The sequence below is a fragment of the Vombatus ursinus genome, unplaced genomic scaffold (assembly GCF_900497805.2).
Source record: "Vombatus ursinus unplaced genomic scaffold, bare-nosed wombat genome assembly UNPS02014774.1, whole genome shotgun sequence".
Classification (NCBI taxonomy): domain Eukaryota; kingdom Metazoa; phylum Chordata; class Mammalia; order Diprotodontia; family Vombatidae; genus Vombatus; species Vombatus ursinus.
In genome coordinates, this window is record NW_020954552.1 from 1,330,439 (window position 1) to 1,354,482 (window position 24,044).

Consider the following 24,044-nt stretch of genomic DNA (forward strand, 5'->3'; position numbering starts at 1 on the left):
TGTGTGTGTGTGTGTGTGTGTGTGTGTGTGTGTGTGTGTGTGTGTGTGTTTAAATCCTGGCATCATAAAAGAGAAAAACCTTCTTGAGAAAAGAAATTCTATGCAGACAAACAAAATGTAAAACGTCCTATTTGGAAGTTTGTGGAATACTGGGTTAAAAATCCCATCATTGGGTTTAATTTAATCTATTAGATTAGTCCCTTAAGGGTACGGACTTTTTGGGACTGTCGTTTGCCCCTTTTTATATCCTCAATACCGTGCCTGGCACATAGTAGGTGCTTAATAAATGTTTATGGATTGATTGATTAAAATTCCATCACTGTTCACAATTGCCCTGGGAATATTTTTTTTTTGTCACATAGGCTGGGAATATTTATTTTCTTTAAACACAATCATAAATACCAAAGGAACAAAGAGGGTCCCAGATGCCTGACTGTGTATTAAGACAGAGTGGTTTGAGGTGAGGAACAGGGTAGGGCAGGAGCAGCACCTAAGACACAGAATAGGCATGACTTTGGGGGACTTCCCCCCCACACTAGAGTACCATGACATCTCCCCTTGTGGTGGAAGAAGTGAGGAGGGGTCAGCTGTGCTGCTTCTATGAAAGGAAACCCATGGAAACTACTCAGGCTATGAAAAGGTGGATTTGGGAAAGGCAAACACACACTTTGCACCACACCACAGCTCAATGGTTAACAATGAAAGGGCTTAATTCTGGCAGCTCCCTGGATAGGATGCACTCATTCAAGCAAGGCCAGTCAGTGGCAAATAAGGTGGCACTGGGGAGGCAGGAAAGCCAGCCAAGGGGAGCTGGTGGGTGATTAGCCCACTCTAGTGAGGGGGTAATATAAGACAGTCAGAATTCAGTGTGTGGTGTAGGGAGTCTGTTGAGAGGACAGTACAGTCTGGTCTGGTCTGAGTCTATCTGAGAGATAGGATAGTACAGTATCCATTGTATGGGTTAAGTAGAAGGTGATAGCATAATGTGCTTGGATTGGGCCCTGGTTTCCCTGGCAAGCTCTGGTACATGTAGCATCCTCCCTCCCTGATCCCATGTGCCTGAACCACACTGGGATTGTGCCTAAGTCTGGGTTGCTGTCACCCCTGAGGCAGAAGCACATAACAACCTCTAGAGTGTGCTGAAAGGATCAAACCATGTAGAAATAGTAACCTGATTGGTCATTTTATTTGAAGGAAAAAAGGCTCCTTATTCCTAAACATGGCTATGAAGTAATTTTCATGTATACTTTGTATGTCTAGGGCTAGGCCAAAGAAAAATTCCCTTCATTACCCTTATCCTTCCCATTGCCGCCCCAAGAGTGGCAAAGACAGTTTCTAACAGTGAGCTAGGCCACCCCCTGTTTCCTCAAGAGATGACTGGCAGGGCCCAGTTAGTCTCCCTAAGACTGAAAGCAAGAAACTCAGGGGCTTCAGCTTCAGCTAAAAATGTGGCACCTCCACTCTACAACTGGTCGTTTTGGTTTTGGGAATGTGGCCCCTTTTGGGAGAGGAGTAGTGGAGTAGGATGGGAAGGAGACAAGAAAGTTTTGGGGCCCAGAAGAAGTTTGGAATTGGGGAGCTGGATGCGCATCAGGGGTCTTGAAGAAAATGTTTTATCAAGAATACGCGTAGACATTTTACATGTGTTGGGGACACTAGTTCTACCGTGTCTCGTGGCTGGGCTGGAGACAAGGTGAGGAAGATGCAGCTACATCACAGCGGCCTCTGGTGTGGTGTGTTTACAATGGATCTTGGTGCCGCAGGACGTCAGGACACCAACAGCCAGGGAAGACACACTGAAATCCACCAGTGGGCTCTGTGAACCTGTGACGAATCAAGAAAGTTACAGCAGCTTTGGCTGCCTTGTCAGGATCATCTTCATGAACTGCGTGGCCGCACTGGGGAAGTACCTGCATCTGAAACTTTCCTTCCATCTGGCCAATTGTGAGATCTTTATCTAGCCCCTCAACACCTGCCAGAAGCAGTAGCTTAGGAATATGGCAGCTAAGGAAGAGATTGGGTAAGCCTCTGAACCAACCATCCCAGTACTCTTCCGTTGTTGCCAGTTCAGTTCTCCAGGTGTATGGATGGTCCTTGGTCTCAGTGGTCCTTCTTTCTTTTATAGATGTATTTTATATTTTTAAGTGTGTGTGGGGCAGGGGGGAGAATGTGTGAGAGTGTGTATATGTGTGTATGTATGTGTATGTTATATAACTGGTTATTCTGTATTGTAATTTTCTGAAAATCAAATCAGGAATCAGGAAATACTTAAATACCTTTTGCATTTAGACTGGCTGAGTAAACTGTTGAGAGTATTAACTATTAGCACAATTGGCAGTTTTCAAGCCAGAGAAATTTAAATTTGAGCATAAAAGCCTTCTGCTCAGAGAGGGAACTGAAGAATTTGTTAATCTGCTTTTTAAGTTGTTTAAAATCATAGTAAGGAAGTGTTGAGAAGGCTTTTATTTGATGAACTCACCAAATTCATGATTACCAGTTTCTAAAAGCAAGAGCACTTTGTCAAGTGTCAAAAAAAAATACTAAGCAGAGTCTTCATCTTTTGAATTTGGATGAAGTTACTATTATTAGAAAATTTCCATATTGTTATATTTTGATCTGATGCTATTTCTTGCTTTTAAAAAAAAGTCAGTGCTTTTATTCCTAGTTAGTGATTAATACTATTTATTAAACAAATATATTTCACTTTAGCTGATGGTAAAATTTGATTTGCTACTAAAAGCTTCAAAGGGAGTATATAGTCTCATTCAGCTTGCCTTCATTTCCTAGTATCTTAAAGAGATGTTTGAGGAAATTCCAGGAAATATAAAACATGTAGTGACACTGAAACTGCCCTACACTTTGGTTCGAATCCTGACTCAGATACTTACTAGCTGTGTGTCCTTAAACAAGTTCCTTTATCTCTCTGTGCCTCAGTTTCCCATTTGTAAAGTGAGAAGGTAGAATTAATGTCCACAATCCTATGACTACTTCAGTCTGTACTTCTCATAGTGCTGAAAAGATCATATTTTATTGGACAAAAACTGCCTTTCTTTCTCATCCACATCTTTACTGAAGATAACAGACTGGATTATTGATTATTAATTATTATTATTGATTATTTCATTGGTTTTAGCCTCCCACACCTACCCCTAGTTTCCATTCTATATATGTTTCATTCTGAGGCATGACAGAAATTTTTTAATTAATACTGGTTGCATCATCTCCTGATCTCAGGCAGAAACAAAGGGCAATTTTAACATGCTAGACAGTGACTTCATCCTGACAATGGTTTAAATACTTTTAAATATTTATGTTTATATTTTATGTTTCTATATAATAAAAATAAATCATTTTTAAAGCTTCTCTTCTATAACAAGGGCAAACTCAGCTAAAAAGTTTTTTTTTAATCCTGCTTCACCTAATAAAAACATTTAAACTGTCTATGGATATTTTTTAAAATACCTGACTCATCTGAAAGTCCCTTTCAGCTCAGCCCTGCTCAGTACAACTTCTCCTTCCTTACACTGGTACATAAATTCTTTAAGACTTCTGATGAAGACTTGTGGGATCTCAGACTTAATTCTTCTTTCAGACAGTAGACCATCATGGGTCATGATAAATATCTGAGATCTGTGTAGTAAAACAGAAAAATTGGCCTTTCTCCCCAGATATTGTAGGCATAAGCAAAGACTAAGCTGTGTAGTGCTGAGTTTTTTTTTTCTACATTCTTTGGTATTCCATGGAGATTAAGATTATAGTAATCAGTGTTTAATGTAAAGCTCTTTGCCATCTCTTGCTGTGTGATCATATCATTGAATTCATGTCAACAAGAGCTTATTTCCTAGCAATTATTGTGACAAAATGGGCATACAAAGACTTTAACTAATGGCTTAAAAAAATAAAAACAAAAACTTAATGTGGTTGTTTCTAATCTTTCCTAAGAAAGCAATAGAAACTCAGTGTAAATAGTACTACAGCTCTGTTCCTGTTTTCCTTAAATTTTTAAAAAAATATCGCTGATATTCATGACTAGCCAAGCTGTTAAGATCTGAAGGGGAAGGGAAGAGAGAAAGGAAAGGAACAAGCATTTATATAATGCCTCCTGTGTTCCTGACAAGATAAATTTTATCCTCTGCATTCTTCTGGGTGGAACAACTTAAATTGTTATGTGGCCAGTCAATATATCTCAAAAGAAAAAATATGGATTCTCGCTCCACAATGATTTGGTTTAATTCTCCTTTCTACTTTGTGATAGCTTTGATGTTATTTACTGCATATAGCTTATCTTCATGTGTCAGTTTTCTTTATGGAGCATATTACCTCTGAAGCTTCACATGATGACATCAGTATTCTCTCACTTTAAAATCTACATGAGTTATTGAAAAGTTAATTGTTATTCCCAAGCTTTATTTGGTCTGGTATGCAGTAATACTCTGCAGGATAGAAATCTTGCAATTTGTCATTAGGACTTTTCTCACTGTGCAACAAGAGACTTGTTTCACTACTTTGGAATAACTACCTGTTAGAGCCTTCTTAGCTTACTGATCTTATTCCCTGAACCTCATTAGGGCAGTCTTGCAACCAACTCTTAGGAACCTTCACTGGAACATGGACTCTGCCTCCTTATTCTTGCCTTAAGTCTCAACTGGCATGAATTCTTAGGACCTACCATGTCCAAAGTGACCCCTGCCTTATTAACAGAACATTTGATCAAGAGAGCCATTGACTTAAACAGCTACCACTCTGCTTTCTTGACCTGTACCTGGTACCTAAATTCTGTAGTCATTTCTTTAAAAAAATAGCATGCATGCATGCACGCGCGTGCACAGACACACACACACACACACACACACACACACACACACAACTCAGCATGCACACGAAGAAGTAAATACAAAGCACGAACAAAGTAAATACAGAGTAATTTCCAGAGAATTAATAAGTAGACACATAAGGAAAGGTGGTGATTGAGCTGAGCTTTGAAGGGAGCTAGAAATTGTAGGAAGTGGAAATGAGGAGGGAGTGCATCCTGGGCATGGAGGGTAGCCTATACAAAGGTTAGGGAGAGAAGAGTCCATTTTAAGTGGAGTACATTAAGGAAAGTGGCATGAAACCAGTCTAGGAATATAAATTAAAGCCAGATTGTAGAGGGTTTTGAATGCTAATGGAGTTTGTATTTTAATCTGTATGTAATTGGGAACTATTAGAGCTTTTTGAGCAGGGAAGTGACATAGTTAGACCTGTGCTTTGGGGATATCACTTTGATAGAGGCATGGATGATGGATTGGAGAGAGGAGAGACTTTGAGGCAGGGAAACCAATTAGGATGCTATTACCCTCGTGCAGCCAGGAGGTGATGAGGGCCTGAACTAGATGGTGACTCCATGAGTGAAAAAAGGGCGACACATGTGGGAGACCTTATAAAAGTAGATTCAACAAGATTTGGCCACAGATTAGATATAGGGGGAGGGAGTAAAAGAGGAGAAAGAATTGAGGATGAATCTGAAGTTTCTAACCTATTCAGCCAGAAAGATGGTAGTATACTTGATGGGGAAATTGGGAAGAGGGGTGGATTTAAGAGAGAAAAGATAAAGAGTTATGTTTTTGAACTTTGGAGATTAAGATGTCTATGGAATATTCAGTGAGAAATATCTAATAGACAGTTGGTACTACAGGACTAGAGGAGTCATCTTCATAGAAATTACAATTGAACCAATGAATAGAATATTGGACCATAATAAACCAATGCTGAAGTCATTGACCTCAAGTTGTCAGTCTCTCTCTAACCAAACTTCCAACTGAAGAAGAGGTTTGGAATGTTATTGGGCCCCTCTCGTGTGGCAAAGAGCCTGGTGCTGATTCTATTCCAGCTGAGATTTACAAGGCAGGGAGTCCACTGCTCATATAAAACCTAATTGAAATTTTCTAGCTTATATCACAAGAGTGGGTTATTCCCCACATGTTCAAAGGTGTCTCCATTGTCCATCTTTGTAAAGACAAAGGAAATAGATTGTCTTGTGACAGCCACAGGGGAATTTCACAGTTAGTCATCACTGGCAAGATTCTTGCCAGAGTCCTCCTTAATAGTCTAATCCTTCACCTGAAACATGGTAGTCTCCCTGAGAGCCAGTGTGGCTTCAGAAAGGGCCAAGAGATGGTGGATATGGTGTTTGCTACCCAACTCCAGGAGAAATGCCAGGAGCAGAACAGAGGTCTGTTATAACGTTCGTCAATCTGACCAAGGCCTTTGATACTATCAGTAGTGAAGGCTTGTAGAAAAGTGTGGCAAAATTTGATTGCCTGGAGAAGTTCATCAGTATCGTACTCCAGTTTCAAGACAGCATGCTTGCACAAGTTCTGGATAATGGACAGTGCTCTTGTGCTCTCCCAGTAACCAATGGAATGAAACAAGGTTATGTGCTTGCTTTCATGCTTTTTAGCATGATGTTTTCAACATTATTTCCAGATGCCTTCAGCAAGGATGAAAACAGCATCAGTGGCAGCTACTACACCAGTGGCAAGTTATTTAACTTGAAAAGGCTATGAACCAAGACTAAAGTGGAGGGAGAATTGATGCCTGATTTCTTTGTTCACAGATGATTTTGCACCCAATGCAGCCTCTGAGGCTGAGATACAACTGAGTGTGGGTCGATTCTCTGTTGCTTGTGCTAATTTTAGCCTAACATTTGACACCAAGAAAACACAATTTCTCTACCAGCCATCACCACACCCTTCATATGTGGAATCATTGGTTATAGCAAATGGAGAATTTTGAATGATGTGGATAAGTTCACTTACCTTGTCAGTATACTTTCCAGGGATGTCCACATAGATGATGAGGTTGACACATGTATTGCCAGAAATAGTTCAGTGTTTAGGAAGTAAAGGGTGGGAGAAAAGAACTATTAGACTGTCTACCAAACTGAAGATCTACAAAATCATTGTGCTGACCTCATTGTTATATGCCTGTGAAACCTGGACAGTTACCAATGCCATTCCAGGAAACTGAATAGCTTCCATTTGGATTGTTTTAGGAAGATTCTGAAGATCATCTAGCCAGATAAGGTGTCAGACATGGAGTTCCTTTCTTGAGCTAAACTGCCAAGCATTCAAACTCTACTGCAAAGAACAGAACTCCGATGGGTTGGCCACATTTTTAAATTTTAATTTATTTTTTATTTTTTTAAAAAAATTTTTAGGCAGTTGGGGTTAAGTGACTGCCCAGGGTCACACAGCTAGTAAGTGTTAAGTGTTTGGTCTGAGGCCGGATTTGAGCTCAGGTCCTCCTGACTCCAGGGCTGGTGCTGTATCCACTGCACCACCTACCTGCCCCATGGCCACATTTTTTTAATGCCAAGCATATGTGTGCCTGAAATACTATTTTATAAAGAACTCACACAAGGCAAGTAGTCACATGAAAGTCAGGAGAAGTGATACAAGGACACTCTCAAGGTCTCTCTGAAAAACTTTGGGATTGATTGCGTGACGTAGGAGACACTGACAAAGGACAACCCAGCATGGTGTGCCCACATCAAAGAAGGTGCTATGCCCTGTGAGTGAAGCAGAATTGCAATAGCTCAAAAGAAATCTGAGATGTGCAAATTTAGAGACATCTCCACTCCAAATGTTTATGTGGACTATTTGTGCCATATCTGTGGTAGAGCCTTCCAGGTTCACATTGATCTGATCAACCACAGTTGAACACACTGTACCTTGACTCCAACATGGTGATGTCATTTTGGTCTTCTTCAAGAAAGGACAGCAACCAACCAGTAATCTTGTGGGTACGTGGTTAATTACATGCTGTCGCCTTATTAGAATGTGAACTCCTTGAGGGCAAGCACCTATAGAATGTAGAATTTTATCTAGGACTTGAAGAAAACCAGGAAGCCAGGCGAAGATGTTTCAAATCCTTCTATTTTCTGGATATCTTAAATATGGTGTCTGGGAAGACTTTATGTCGTTCTTTCAAATTTCAACCAAAATACCCTTTTAACCAGTACCCCTTTCTTGTTGCTCCCATATTTTTGTTCAATGTTGACAATTGAAATATTATTGCATATTTACTAACAATCAGTAAATACCTCCTGATTTGACTTTTTTTAGCCTTTAGACTTTTATTGAACTCTTACTGTCCATAGGCTAAAAAAAGATTTGATAGTATGAAGGTATCTATCCAATTCACATTCTTGAATCATTCCTCATATTTCATTATAATTTGTACATCTCCATTTGGAAGAAAGGAAGCATTTTTTAAGTGCTTAGTATGTGCCAGGCACTGGGCTGAATGCTTTACAAATATTATCTCATTTGATCTTCACAACAATCCTCGGAGGTAGGTACTGTAATTATTCCCATTTTACAGGGGAATCTGAAACAAACAGAGATTTAAGTGACTTGCCCAAGGTCACACAGCTTGCAAGTATCTGAGGCTAGATTTGAACTTAGTTCTTCCTGACTCCAAGCTCAGTGTGCTATCCGCTGCACCACCTAGCTGCCTCCTTGCTAAATATTAATTCTTATTGTGAAGATTCCCCATTTCACCCTAGTCATGTAAAAGAATGGCATTAAAAGAAACAGTATAGTTCTTTTTTTCTAACAATTTTAGTTTCATATTCCATTAATCTTCTCTTTCTTAAAGTCAATTCAGTAAGTATTTATTGATTACATACTATGTGCTGTGAACAAACTTAGCTAAATTAATGACAGTTTACACCCTAAACGAATGCTATGAAACATGAATCTTTCTGTTGTTTGCTAGTCAATTTACTATTAAATCATGTCTTCCTAGAGGAGAAAGGCAATACTTGAGTCTGAGGAATGTTGGGATACACCAGTTGGAAAGACACTGGTATATACTATATGTGTGTGTGTGTGTATGTATGTGTGTATGTATAGATACACATGTATGTATATGTACACATACATATATATGCATGTACGTGTACATACTATTATATGTGTGTGTGTGTATCAGATGCCCTTTAATGTTAAAGAGGTGTAGTGTAACTGTGTGATTGAAGACATTTACCATGTGTCTTTTCCTGAACAACATGGTAATTTACAATTATAATTAGCATATTTGTATACCTCAGTTTTGTTAACCCATGTTTAGAATATAAGCCCCAAATCATTCCTTTTCAATTTTAAGAGCGTTTGAAAATATCCAAGTTCTGATTTTAACACAGTAGAATCTCTTTAACTTTTGTGAGGAAATTAAATGCATACAAAATAGATTTATAGATTTCTGTGTTTGGAGACAAGTTATTGTTTCTGTGATTACTGTACTAGCCAGTTGAAAGATGAATTGTCCTAAAATGAATCCACCCCAATACCCAGCAAAACCTATGAAACAAGGTATTAGCATTGTTGTGTCTGCACCAGTAAGGAAGAGTAAGACAAGGGACTTTTAAGGAGACCATGATTTATATAAGAAGCTACCTTTAAAACCCAAACTCTAAAATTTCTAATAAGACTTATCTGTCTTACTAATTCATTTCTTTCAAAGAGAAGCAGCTGTTGAGTGCTTTTGAATTTATTTATTTTGGGTTTATGGAGCTTTAAATGAAAAGGAGAGTTGATTGGACTCTCCTACGCATTATCACTAACATTTAGCAGTGTGTGCTCTCTAAATGGATTTTTGTAGCAGGTAAGCCTGTGAGAAGGCACCAGAAAGATAAATCTTAAGCAGCTAGGTGTTGTGGTGGACAGAGTGCTGGGCCTAGAGCCAGGAACACCTGAGTTCAAATGTGGTCTCAGAAACTTACTAGCTGTGTGACCCTGGGTAAGTCACCTAACCTCTGTTTACCTCAGTTTCCTCAACTGTAAAATAAGAATAATAATAGCACCCAACTCTCAGAGTTGTTGTGAGGATTCATCAAGATAGTATTTGTAAAGTGCTTAGCACAATTCCTGGCACATAGTAGGATCTATATAAGTGCTTTTTCTCCCTCGCCCTATGCAAAACATATCTCTTAATGACTTTTATTGAAAAACATTATCTGCACAGCTATCAAGGGCCTTAAGGAAGATTGGAGGAGGTAGGATAGTTATACTTTGCATCTCAAGTTGAGACTGATACCAGCTCATGGAGGATGGTATCACCAAAAGTAGCTTCCCAACTTCCCCAAAGATTGACATGAGAGTGATGCTTCACCACTTTCCTTCCCTTCCCAAAAGGTTCAAAGATGATTGATGATTAGGAATCTTATAAGACTTCTGCTCCCAGAGCTACTTTTTTAAAACTTTAAGCATTATAACTGGTTGAGGAGGTGAAGAAGGGAGAAAAGGAAGAAAGAAATCAAGAGTTAGATTTACTTCATGACAGACTACAAATTTATTGAATCTCTTCTCATGAAGTTTGAGAAACTTTCCCAAGGATAAAGAAACTCATGCTTAGGAAGTGCAGAGTTAGCAAAGCAAAGGTATTGTTTGATTTCCTCATGGCCTGAATTTCTGACCACACTAGCCCTCCTTAGCCACTCTGTACTCTAAAGTTTGCTAGCAAGTATAGGACATAGGTTAGCATTTACTTAAGGCTTCGTTCAGTACTTTATACATTGGTGTATATTTTGCATCTGTGAGTTGGGTCAACAGATAAGTACAGAGATGGTAGCCTAAACCCCTAGAATATTCTACCCTACTTGATTACTGTATCCATTCAAGAGGCAAGTTGCACCGGGATTGGTCAGGGCCGGGCCTAAACTCCATGGTCAGAAAGAGGGAAGGAGGTGTCAGAGTTAATACAAGGCTTAAGGTCCTCCAAGCCAGATCATGGACCTGTTGTTTTCCTTCACTGGCCTCCATACCTCATGTTAGCATCTTTGTACAATGGATACTAACCTGAAGTTTCTATTTATAATGTTGAAGTGGTAAGTTTCAACAAGAAATCATTGAGGGCTGCTTGTCACATCTTCCACTCCTGCATCCGTCTCTGTCACTATGATTTCTAGGATGTTTAGTTGCACTAAGGTTCCTCACAGAACATCTGGGTATCTCTGTTACATGTCGGAACTTACTGTGTACACTCATTCACCTATGAATTGGTCCAATCATTCTGGAAAATAAGTTGGTATGACACAAGAAAATTATAAATTGCTCTTACTGCTTGAACCAACAATCCCACTATTATGCATTTATCCCAAGGAGGTATAAAGACAGAAGGAAAGGTACCATATATCTGATTTTGTGACTTTGCCATATTCATAAATCACTTTTTGTGATCACAGAAATATTGACATCAGTTAGGGAATGGGTGAACAAATTGTAATCTGTGAATCTAATGGAATATTTATTACACCATAAGAAACAATGCTATAGGGGGCAGCTAGGTGGTGCAGTAGATATAGCACTGGCCCTGGAGTAAGGAGGGCCAGAGTTCAAATCCAGCCTCAGACCAGACACTTAACACTTACTAGCAGTACGACCCTGGGCAAGTCACTTAACCCCAATTGCCTCACAAAAACAACAAAAACAAACAAACAAAAAGAAACAATGATATGAAGAATTCAGTGAGCCATGGGAAGATTTGTGTAAATTCATGAAGAAAGCAAAGCTAGGAGAACCATATTCAAGTTAATTGTATTAATTCAATGTAAACAATACAAAAAGGCCACTAAATTCTGATTAATAGCGATGACTCTTTTTAGTCCTAGGAAGAACAGATGATGAAACACACCTCCTGATCATCACATGTTCCTTTAAATACAGTCATTCAGATCGTACTGCTTTGCTGCTAGGTAGCATTCATTGAGGTACACGGATTAAAAAGAGATTACCTGCCTTCAAGGAACCTACGTTCTGTGGGGAGGTATGAAGAGGGGTGAGTGATGGGAAACAGGCAACACTTACACAGAAAAGTAAACACAAATAAATAAGTAATTTCTGGGTGAAGAGACACTTAGAATTGGCGCAATCAGGAAAGGCTTCTTTTAGGAGGAAGAAGGAACTAGGAAGGACATTCCATTCCAGAGATAGCCTTGGAAAAGGCACAGAGTTGGGCAATAGAATGTTCTGTTTGGGGGAATTACATATAGTTCTCTTTGAACATAGAGTTTTGAGGAAGAGTAATATGAAGTCAGTCCAGAAAAAAAGATTGGAACCAAGTTGTAAAGGGCCCTAAATGTCAAATAGAGGAGTTTCGATTTTATGCTAGAAGAAACAGGGAGCCTTTGAAGCTTCCTGACCTGGGGACGGACAGCATTAGACCTGTATTTTAGGCATGTCAGGTTGTCTTCTGTGGAAGATGAACTGGATGGGAAAGAGACTGGAGACACCGATTAGGAGGCTATTGCAATAATCCAGGCCAAAGGGAATGAGACCCTGAACTAGGGTTGTGCTTGTGGGAGTGGAGAAAAGGGTATGAATCTAAGAAATGTCATGAAGGTAAATTTACAAGATTTGGCAAATGACTGGATGTAGGTTGGGGGAGTGCGCCCCTACATGTGCTGTTGCTTATACTGTTTCCAGACATGGAATGAATTATCTTATTCTTCCCTCTCTACCTTTCCAAATCCTAGCGAGATCTAAAAGCCAATATTATAGCTAGCATTTATATGGCACTTTAAGGTTTATACAGCACTTTACAAATATTATCTCATTTTTTCCCTCACAACAGCTGTGAGTTAGATAATAGTTGTTATTTCATTGAGTTCTCCTTGACTCCCAAGTACAACATTCTATTGCACCACCCGGCTGCCTCAGTAGTATCCTCTACAAAGCCTTCTCTGTTAACTTAGCCAACATCATTTCTCTCTTTCTCACTTTTTTTCAAATTGTCCATAGTATTTATTGCCCAAATAATTATTTTAGTATTCAGTTACAAATTTTGCACTTTGTTCTATGGCTATAACATAGTTCTGAGTTTTTTCATGGATGTAAATCTCTGTAAATTGCTTCAGAGCAAAAATCATGTCACAGTTATTCTTCCTATCTATTGTTGTCTAAATAGTACGTGCTGAAGATCTACTTTCTGAATAAATGAATGATAAGAGTATGAGAGTATTCAGAGACGTGGAGGGGGAAGAGTATCTTGAATGGAGTGGTGTGAGTGAGATGAAGTGAGTCCACATCTTGGAAGGCCATGATTGTTAGGCCAAAATAAAATTGAGTGTGATTCAATAGATAATAGATTCACTGTAGATTCTTGGGCTGTGATTAAAATGATGTTTGAGAAAGATTATTTTGATATAAATACTATTAAGGGTGAATAGGAACATGAGGAAGACAGGAGGCTAGAGACCTAGAACCTGCATAACTTTATATTGATTCAGTAGTGAAAGAATGAGGGCCCAGACTGAGTCAGTGACAAAGGAAATAGAAAAAGCCCAATGCAAAAGATATCTAAGTGACAAATTGGCAGAACTTTGTGACTAGACATGGAAGCTGAAGGATTTTCTGAAGGAATATATCAATGCTACAAGATACCACGTTCAGGATTCTTAAAAATTTTGTCACAGACCAAAGTTGATCAGTATGTTTTCACTTCATGTGAGGGATAATTACTGTGTGGAAGTAAAAGAAGAAATTTGGCAAATGAAGCCTATTCATAATATTCTTGACCTTTACATGCATAATTGTTCTTCATTGCCTTTGCCCTTTTTACTTTTTAAAAAATATTTTAAGAATAAAGCCAGATACTACAATAAATTATTTTATAGTGTCTATTTCCTCACTCTTTTAGGAAAAGTAAAGTACCTTTTATCCTAATTAATAACTATACTCCCCAAAGAAAAGAAACAATGTTAGAATGGCTACAGTTTTGTTAGCAAGACTTTTGTGCTCCATTAAGAAATATGTGAAGGCCTTATCCTAAGAATAAAAATGTGGGTATTTGGATAAAGGCCTAATTCCTAATTTTCCCCACAAAAAATTGTGTCACTTTCTGATAACTAGTATCATCAACTAATTCCATCACATTAATTTAAAAGGACAGTCAAATGTCATTGCTTTAATTTGTTGTGATTATAGTATATTTATGAAAAACAGTGGCAATTGCTTTTAGGAAGTACTCAGATGGCGACTGTTGCTATGAATAGTTTTAAGACTGAGACTAATTTATGTAGACAAGAAGAGTTCTCTGAATTTCTAGAGTGTCACCTATAGTTTTTGCCATAATAATTTTTAAAATACATGTAAATATTAAGAGTGATCCCTTAATTTCAAGATAATTTTCTAGCATCAGTCTGTTTCAGCTCCAAATAGAAAAGAATGAGATAAAACATTTATATGTGAGAATTTATTGTATTTTTTCTTGAAAATTTACTAGAAAGGTAATCACGCAGATACCACGTTTGGCAAAAAATATATATATTTAGCTTCTTCTGTTTCATAACACTGAGGTAGTTAATTTAGATTCATAAATATCTTTTTTTTTCTTGGCCAGGAATTTTAAAGTGTAGTACTAACAAAAATATTTCACTTTTAAAGGGAAGTGAAAGTATCTTTATTGTTTTTATTTGGATTCTCACAAATGGCACATCCATACAAAATTGTATAATTTTTATTTTTAAACTGAATCTCTTGCATTAGTCAGTAAACACTTAATTTATTTGGTGAACATTCCTTGTAAGCATGCGTACAGCATGTGAACATTTAGGAAACAGAAGGTGCTTGAATTTGTGAGATTTAAATATTTTCTCACAGTTGATCCAATGATGCTAGAGTTGAAATAAAACTATATATAAATGAAATACCATTTTCTACTGAAATCCAAGTGTAAATTTTCTATCACTGTTTTAATGAGAATAGTACTTCTATCTATTCAATGGAAATATAAATTTGCAGCATATTTACCTCCAAATCAATTCCAAATTTTACCCTACGTATTTCATCCTTCTTTTTTGCAAACAAATATACACAATTAGCTACCCATAGGTGTGAATATGCACATACTTTAATAATTCCAGTGTTATTTTTAACCTGTCATGTGTGAACATTCATATACTTTAATAGTTGCAGTATTCTTTTTACCTCTCTACATAGGTGTGGCTCCATTAGACTGCAAATACACCATGAAAGATGCTAAGAGATGGAGTCAGAAAACCTACATTCAAGCCCAGACTTTGATATTTCTTAAGTGTAGAGTCCTAAAACATATTGGACATCAAACATGAGCACCAATAAGTAAAATCAAGAGGAAAAGAAAAACAGCTGGTGGGCCTCAATCACTTAGCTTCTTAAAGTTTCAGTTTCCTGATTTGTAAAATGAGAATAATAATAATTATCCTACCTGCCTCGAAGAATTGATGGGAGGAAAGTGTTTTGCAAACCTCTAAGCAGTGACTGAGCAGAGTTACTGTGATCTGCAGCAAGCCCCTTAGCCTTCTAAGTATCAGATTCTTGACACCCAGCATATAATGAGGGTGTTGGACCAAAAGACAACTAGTTGGGTTTCTTCCAACTCTGAATACATGATGCTCTTATTAATTAGATAGCAATAATACTAATTTTTGACTTTATGTCTGCATTAGCAATCAGATTTTTGTTATACATATTGTGCTTTCATACATATATGTGTATGTATGTATGTGTGTGTATATACATATGTGTGTGTGTGTGTGTGTGTGTGTGTGTGTGTATATATATATTTTAGTGAGGCAGTTGGGGTTAAGTGACTTGCCCAGAGTCACACAGCTAGGAAGTATTATGTGTCTGAGGTCGGATTTGAACTCAGGTCCTCATGACTCCAGGGCCAGTGCTCTATCCACTTCGCCACCTAGCTGTCCCTCATGTATTTTTTTAAAATACTCCTTTAAAGTATTTAAAGTATGAGTTATTTAGACCAAGGACAAACAAGGTATAATGAAAAGAACACTGGATTTGGAGTCAGAAGACTTGGATTAAATCCTAGCTCTACGCCTTGATCCTGTATGACCTCGGGAAGACACCTAACCCCTCTAGGTGTTTGTTCATTTGTAAATGAAGTTGCTGGTCTAGATGATTTCTAAGCCCCTTTTCATTGTGGAATATATGGCCATGATCTGATTCACGTCTGTTTTTCCAGATCATTTCACATCCTCTATGTTCCAGGCAAACTCGCCCTCTAGCTGTTTCTGGAACTCAGTGTACAGTCTTCCATGCGGACTGCCCCCCACCTGCCACCCCCCATCCCAGGAATGTATTCCTTCTCACCTCTGCCTCTTAGAATCACCAGTTCCCTTCAAGCCTCACATTCCGCATCACCTCCTATGGAGGACCTTTCCAGGTACCCACCAACTGTTTGTTTTCTTTTCTTCCTCCTGATAATACTTTTTTTGCGTTCCTCTTTTATCTCCCTCCCCCTGTAGTAGATGGTAAGCTCTTCAAGGACAGGGGCTGTTGAATACCTAGCTAAGTGCAACTTAGGTTTTTGGGTGTGTTTTGGTGCTTACCCATGATTTCATGAAATCACAGGAATTTCCAGTGTGAAAACTTGTTTTACTGATACAAATGAGTGACTCCCCTATAAAACAGGGTCTTAGGAAATGTCCAGGGCACAGACAGGTTAAATAAGTTATCCATGGGTATGAAGTTAGTATGAAAGAGGCTAGACTTGTGTCTAGGTCTTCCTGATCCAGGGCCAATTCTGTCCAGCACAGTTCCTGGCACACAGTAAGCCCTTAATTGATGCTGTATCTATGATGTCAGGCCACCTTTCCTGGTAAATGCTTCATAAATGCCTTTTGAATTGAATTGTGTAATCCTGTGAACTCATGATAACATATGTCAGTGCATGGTCTATAGCATCAACATCCCCATTATGAATGCTTTTGACTCCAATCAAAACTATTGCTGACCATCCTAAAAGTATTCTTATAACTCTTCACAGAAACACAAACATACATATCTATAATCATACATGTGTATATATGTATATATGTGTGTGTGTACATATACATGTACACACATATACATCCACAGGAAGTAGAACTAAACTCTTCTTATATAAGTCCCTTTTCACCAAACAACGCAGGTAGATATTGTGAATGGATTTGCCACATTCAGAATCAGTTATTTGGTCTTTCCTATCAAATAAGACCAAGTCACTGTGTAACTTACTCTGTGTAGTCATTGATCTAGATTAAATTTCAGACTTGACAGCATAGGGAATCACTCTATGGACTTGAAATCAACAGGCCTGGCTTTCCTATTAACTCTGATTTGGAGCAAATCGCTTAGCCTCCCTGGGCCTCAGTTTCCTCATCTGTTTGAGCTTTAATTCTAAGTTAGTCCTAAAATTTGTATCTATTCTATGTTTCTACAAAGGAAATTAATGTTTCTAAAAGACCCCATGTGAATCTTAATCTTGGCCTGCTACTCGAAAGAAAATAATCACCATTGAGATCATCTTGTCTAATATTCAGCACTTCATAAGTGCTTGTTGAATTCAATTGGATATTGTTCATGTCTCAAATCAAGGCCAGCAAGTCTGGTTGAAAGGTTCAAGGAAACAAGAGTTTCTAAGGTATGCTAAGCTACTTTATTCATGTCTATCACAGCATTAAAAAGATTGGAAAGTGTAATAATAGGGATGGGAGTGGGGTCCAGAAAGTCATACCTAAAGATGCTTTGTAAAGTAGATGTCTTCCCTTCCTTTGTTCACAAATAGTATTTCATACCTTCTGAAGCCTTGTTCACTTTGGTCAATGTATTTTCTTTCTGAATGTGCCACTGTATTTATAGCTGATGTTTATATTGCACTTTAAAGTTGGCAAATCCCTTTATATATGTGATGTCATTTGAGTTTTACAACAACCCTGTGAAGTGAGCACCGGGCATATTGCGAGTCTCTGAGAGATCAGATGACCTGCCTATAATCACACAAATAGTAAACGTTGGTGGGAGGGTACAAACCTGGTTCTTCCTGACTCCCATGTTCAGCATTCATCTATTACACACCACATATCCTCTAGCAAGACTGTGAGTATTTAGTAGATACTCAATAAATCTATTTATTGATTGAATGATGTAGGATGATAGATTTTTCTGTACTTTATTCTCCTTCTCTGGAGATAGGGCTACAAAAACCATTTGACAGAGTTGTTCAGAAAATAAAAGGTCCTTATTATAATGAAGTACTTGGCAGGGTATATGGTGTTTAATAATACTCCTCTTTCTGTGAAATGAGAAAATAGTATAGATCATTAGTGTTATTAATAACTACAATGCTGCTTCTGTTCATGAGTTTTCAAAGAACTTTGAGATACATGTTAATTAATCCTTACAAAAAGTCTTATTAAGTAGATAGTGGTATTATCCCTACTTTACTAATGTGGGAACTGGAAGAATAGAAGATTAAGTAATTTCCCCTAAATCATGTGGGCTCCGCAGTGGCAGAGCCCAATACTGAACTATGTTTCAGGACTATTCTCTAAATACTAGGTGACACTTTTTAGCTTAAGGTATTTCAGCAGATAAGTTTTATTTTTGAAGAGCAGCCAGAAATCTATTAGAATCTAGCAGCAATATATCTGTTTCTTATGAATATATATTCCTTCTGAGGATCCCCAAAGCATGTATAATGAAACATTTGTTAGGTGAATAATTTCCAGAGGTCTTCTTAGGCAATGGGAACACATTAAGTGAATTCCACTGGGCAATTGCCTTTCCAGACCCTTCTCACCAACAGAGAGTAGCCAGAAGGTAACTAACCTAATAGATGAAGAGTTCTAAAAGTGAACTATGTTTAAATTTAATAAGAATATTTAAAAACTGCAAGGTAAGTGATTATTTTGAGAACACTAAGATATTTTAAAATAGAGTTACCAGTAACTCTGCTTCACATGGAGGTTTGTAATTCATACAAATGATGATTCCTGCATGTAAGTTATTTTCAGTGACACGTTGCAAGTGGTTTGGAAAAGTCAGTCTGGGCAGGCAGTTGCTGGATTCCTTAATGTCCAGTGCCTGTCTGCTTTGTGACCCAAGAATAACTTAAGTGCATGTGGATAATGCACTTTGGGTCTCATAGACAACAAAGTTTAATCTCAGATCGGATCCCACACTGTCTCCCAGCCACATTTCCCCTAACACCAGTTTGATTTATACTCAGAGAATACAAATTACTTTTGATACTAACCTGAGGGGGAAAAAATGTGTCATCGAGGTAAATCATCTCCCCCTAAAAAATATCACTGGAAATCAAACATGAATGACCATAGGCTCACCAGTGTTTTCATTTTACTGTACTATTCTTTCCTTCCATAGATCATCAAAAATTGACAATGCTTCATTTTACATAAAGATTTTCCTTATGTGTGTTCAAGATAGATGGATTTTTTTTTTCATGCTGTAACCTTTTGAACTTATCTGCGTACTCTTCTTAAATTTCAGCATGATGCAGTGTCACTGATTTATTCCCAAGCATAACTGAGGAATTATTGAAATAGCCTATGTAGGATATAGAATTAGAGATATCAGCTGCATTCTTTTCAAGGGGGAGGGGAGGGGGTGAGGTGAATGAATCTGTAATTGATGTAATTGAAGTGATACAGGGAACTCCTAATGAGAAAGACTTTCCTCTGCCAATGGAGATCATCATCTGCTCTTCTACTTACAGTGTTAGGGTCTCCTGCAGCACCAAAGGTCACTGACTTAATGTATGTTAGAGATGAGACCTGAGCCCTGACTATGAGACCACCTTTCCTCTCCCCTATGAGCACTCCTGTTTAGTAGAGTGGTAGATGTAGTATCAACTGTAAAAGAACTATGCTGAAGAAGATACATGGGACTTTTTATGTGGCATTTTGGATGCCATTGAGATACGTGAGACACATGTATATTGTTGGGACTCTGGTGCAAGGCACTGGGAGAGTCACTTAAAAGGACAGTGTTTAATCTTCTCCAGGAACCCAGAGATCTTTCCTGAATATGAATAAATGTATCAAATGCCTCCCAGTTGATTTACTGGTTAGGTGGGAGGAGGAAGAGAGAAGAAGGTGGGAGAGAAAGCTACATTATATTAAAAAGAGAGGCAGCTTCTGCTCTAAATCCTATGAATTTTAACTCTCTCTGGCTAAGACTTCCAGTGAGAGGTGACTGAGGAGACCTTTACAGTGGGGGCCTCAGAGACAGGTCCTGAGCTCCCTCCCCCATCATGAAATGATTACTGCTAGCACATGGAGTCTAGGGCACATATACTAGCCTAAACAAATCTTATCTCTTTTGGTCATTCCTATCCCTACCATTGTGTCCTCCTCCTATTAGGAGTCTTCATTCTAGAAAGAAGATAACATATTTACTAGGGCTCAGCTGCTAGGAAAATGGAAACATCCAGTGGTCCTTATGGTGCTGTGGCAAAGCAGATGGTATTCAATCTTCTTTAAAGTCATTCTATTTGTTTGCAGAACAACTGTTCCAATTCACAGCTCCAACCAGTCACAGTGCATTAAGGTACCTGTTTTCCCTCAACTCTTCCAGCATTTGTCATTTTCCTTTTTTATTAACTTCACTAATATGATGAGTGGAAGGTAGAACCTCAGAGTAGATTTAATTAGAATTTCCCTAGTGATCTGGAAAATTTTTTCATATGGCTATTAATGTTTCAGATTTATTTTCTTAAGAACTGGCCATTCATTTCCTTTGATGATTTATCAATTGGAGAATGGCTTTTATTCTTAAACTATATTTCTAATGTTATATCATTTGACATGACCAAGTTCTTTGGTGGCAAGAACTTTCTTTTCCAGGTCTTAAGTAGCTGTGTCCTTGCTGTGTATCCTTTCCATGTTCTTGCGAATGCGTCTCCTTTTGTTAAGGAGTGTATCATTTTGTTCTAGTCCTGAACTTGAAATTCAGAAAGGAACTGAGTCATGACTAGCCTACCACAACTTGTAATAAAGATCAAGAAAACACATTAAAAAAGAAACCTTTTTCATAACAGCAAAAACTACCAAATTTGGAGCAATTAACCTAACTAGGTATACTCAGGACCTGTATAAGGAAAGCTATAAAAGTATAATAACGAAAATTAAGAAGACTAAATAAATGGAGGGAACATCCAGTGTTCAAGAGTGGACCAAATTAATATAATGAAAATGATAATATTCTCCAAATTAATGTATATAGCTAATACAATTCTAGTCATGATACTAGATAAGATCATAAAGAAATTAAATGGTAAAGAAAATCAAGTGGTACACAGAACAGAAAAGTTGATGAACACAGTCTTGTTCCAAATCAGTTATCATCAAAACTATCTGATGTTCAGGAAAAATAAACAAACCAGTGGAATAGAATAGATGCACCAAACATTCAATCATAATTATGCAAAAGATTAGTATTTAAGAAACATAGAGAAAATAAAAACTGGAGGAAAGATTCATTACATAACAAATTTATATGGAAAAATTGGTTGACAGACTGATGGGAAAGGAATTTAGACACATTTTACACACAGTATACTTTAGTCAGCTAGATGAGATCTATACACACACACACACACACACACACACACACGGAAGAAAATGAAAATAATTATAGATGATAATTTTTAAAATTGAACCAAAGAAGTAATTATTAGGGACAAGATAAGTGTCCTTTACTATGTGGAACTTAAAAATGTCTATATAACAAAATGACATTAAAAAGAAAGCATTGGGCAAGAATTTGACAGATGTGACAGATAAAAATTCAACTTCTAAAATAGGTAAATAACTAATATTAAAAAAAAACAACCCTAGTCCGCAATAGATAAATGGTCACAGGATATCAGAGGAATCAAAAATAGTTAATTAATTTTAAAGAGATCCCATGAATAATCAAAGAAGTGCAAATTAAAACTCCCATGAATGAACAAAAATAATGAAAAGCAATGAAACAATGCTGGTGAGGTGGTGAAGGAATGGCTGCACTCATCCAGTGCTGATAGAATTGCAAACTTGCAGATCTTTTTAGAGATCGGTTTGGAAGTACACATTAAAATTACAAAAAGATTCATATCATACTTCAACCCAACAATTCCATTATTAGAACTATAGCATGAACATGCTACAAAAAACAATAACAACAACAAAAGTTATCTATACAAAAATTTTCATGGTAATATTTTACACAATTGCAAAAACAACATCAACAACAACTGGAAACAAACTAATTTTTTTAAAAAAAGGGAGTGGTTGATTAAAGTTGGGAAACATGCAATGGATTATAATATGACATCAATAGACATGAGATATACAAAGAAATCTAGAAATGTCTATGGAATCATAGACAATGAAAAGGGGAAAAAATAGAGTATACACATGTGTTTTTTGTTTTTAACTAGACCTGTGATTTTATCACTGTAGTTATAACTCCCGGTTCCAAAACTCCTTCTACCAATACAGATCAGCATTGGTCTCAGAGAGTTGCCTGAGGGCACTGAGAGGTTAAGCAATCTGCTTAGGGTCACATAGCTCTTGTGTGCCAGAAACAAGACTTGATAACCATATAAGAGGAAAAGTGAATTAAAATGAATGGACAAAGAAACCTGATAAAGACTTGGGGCACCGACTGAAAAATTTTTGTGATACCTCCTATATTGAAATTAATTTAAATGTAACTACTGTTTGGTTGGTTGTATTGATGTACAATGTTAATCTAATAAAAGTTGTTTTTTTTTTAAAGAAACAACATTCTTATTGGCCAGGGAAGCTCCAGGCTATGACTGTATAGTATCTGATAGCCATTGCTGTTCATATTGAAAGGCCTTAAGATGAACCCAGCTTATTCCTCTGAATTTTGCTTAGCATTATCTCATTAGACAGCAATTGTTGTATAGCATAAAAGGAAAAAAAATACACCAAATTTATCTCAAAATTTTCACATCAATATTATTTTTCTTTAAAATGAAACTTATCTTTTCATTATCAAGGTATACTACCACTACTTCTGTCTCCAGAGCATTTTTGCTTTGCTTGTATGACTTCTATAGAAGACATTTGGACTAATAATTCATTAAGTAGTTTATAATAATCTGTCCTATAACATTTCTGTAAGACTGGAAAGGTTCCAGGAGAGGTCATCTCACCTAAACACCACTTTCAGGACTACCTGTATACCACCCTAGAACAATGGAATGTAGTTTAATTTTATGATCTAATAGAGAAGAAAATTCTACAACCTACCTTACCATTAATAAATCTTTTCTTGTTGGTGGGCATTCCTGATGCAGGCTGATTGGGAAGCTCAGGTTCAGAATTAAAACAAAATGAGACAATCATATACCATCTAATAGATGCAGTTACTCAGCTGTAGCATGGCAAGGATACTGAGCACAGATACTGCATTGATTCAGTTGAGTATATTTGTATGTGGTCTCCCCCATTAGATTGTAAGCTTCTTGAGGGCAGAGACTGTCTTTTGCCTCTTTTTGTATTGCCAGCACTTAGTATAGTGCCTGGCACATAGTAGGTGCTTAATAAATGTTTATCGATTGACCTGTATTATTAAGTGAACCCTCAGTCTTTTGTTATATGCTGTCCCTAGAGGATAAAAATGATGTAGCTCTGATCTGACCTATAATTGTTTAATGGTTTAGAAGTCATTTTGCATTTATCTTTCAAAAAGAAATAAAAAGGTATTGTGAACTAGATAGTATTTTTTTTTATATAAGATGCTTTCTAATGGAGTTCATTAATATAGACATGATTCTAATGGTCTAAATTTCTTCCCTTTATTCTGAGCCTGATTTAGTGCATAGCTTCATGTTATTGACAATTTATACTGTTTTTAGGTGCCATTTGAAACTTACACACAGGCTAAGGGAGGCCTGTCCAAAAGTCTATATAATGTTAGGTTAACGTTAGTGTGAATGTTGAACTAAAGTTATTTTTAAGGATTGTAATAAGAATGTCATTCATCCCTTCTAATAGGTAAAATATTTGTTTGAGGTTTAAATATTAGTTTACAGAATAATTTAAAATAATGTCTTATATTTCAAATTACTAGCCCCCCCAATTGAAAATTGACATAAAATATGATTTAGCTAGTTTGTTGACCATCCTAAATCTCCAAGTACATAAGAAATGACTGGCATTTTAAACTTTAATTGTGCAGCTTCCTACATGAAGTGTTTTATAGAATCCA

The 24,044-nt window shown here is 37.2% G+C and overlaps 1 protein-coding gene across 9 annotated transcripts in view; it reads left to right on the plus strand.

Annotated features, from left to right (window-relative positions):
* FAM172A (family with sequence similarity 172 member A) overlaps nucleotides 1–24,044 on the plus strand; it is a 503,376-nt gene that overhangs the window by 381,244 nt on the left and 98,088 nt on the right. The window lies entirely within an intron of this gene.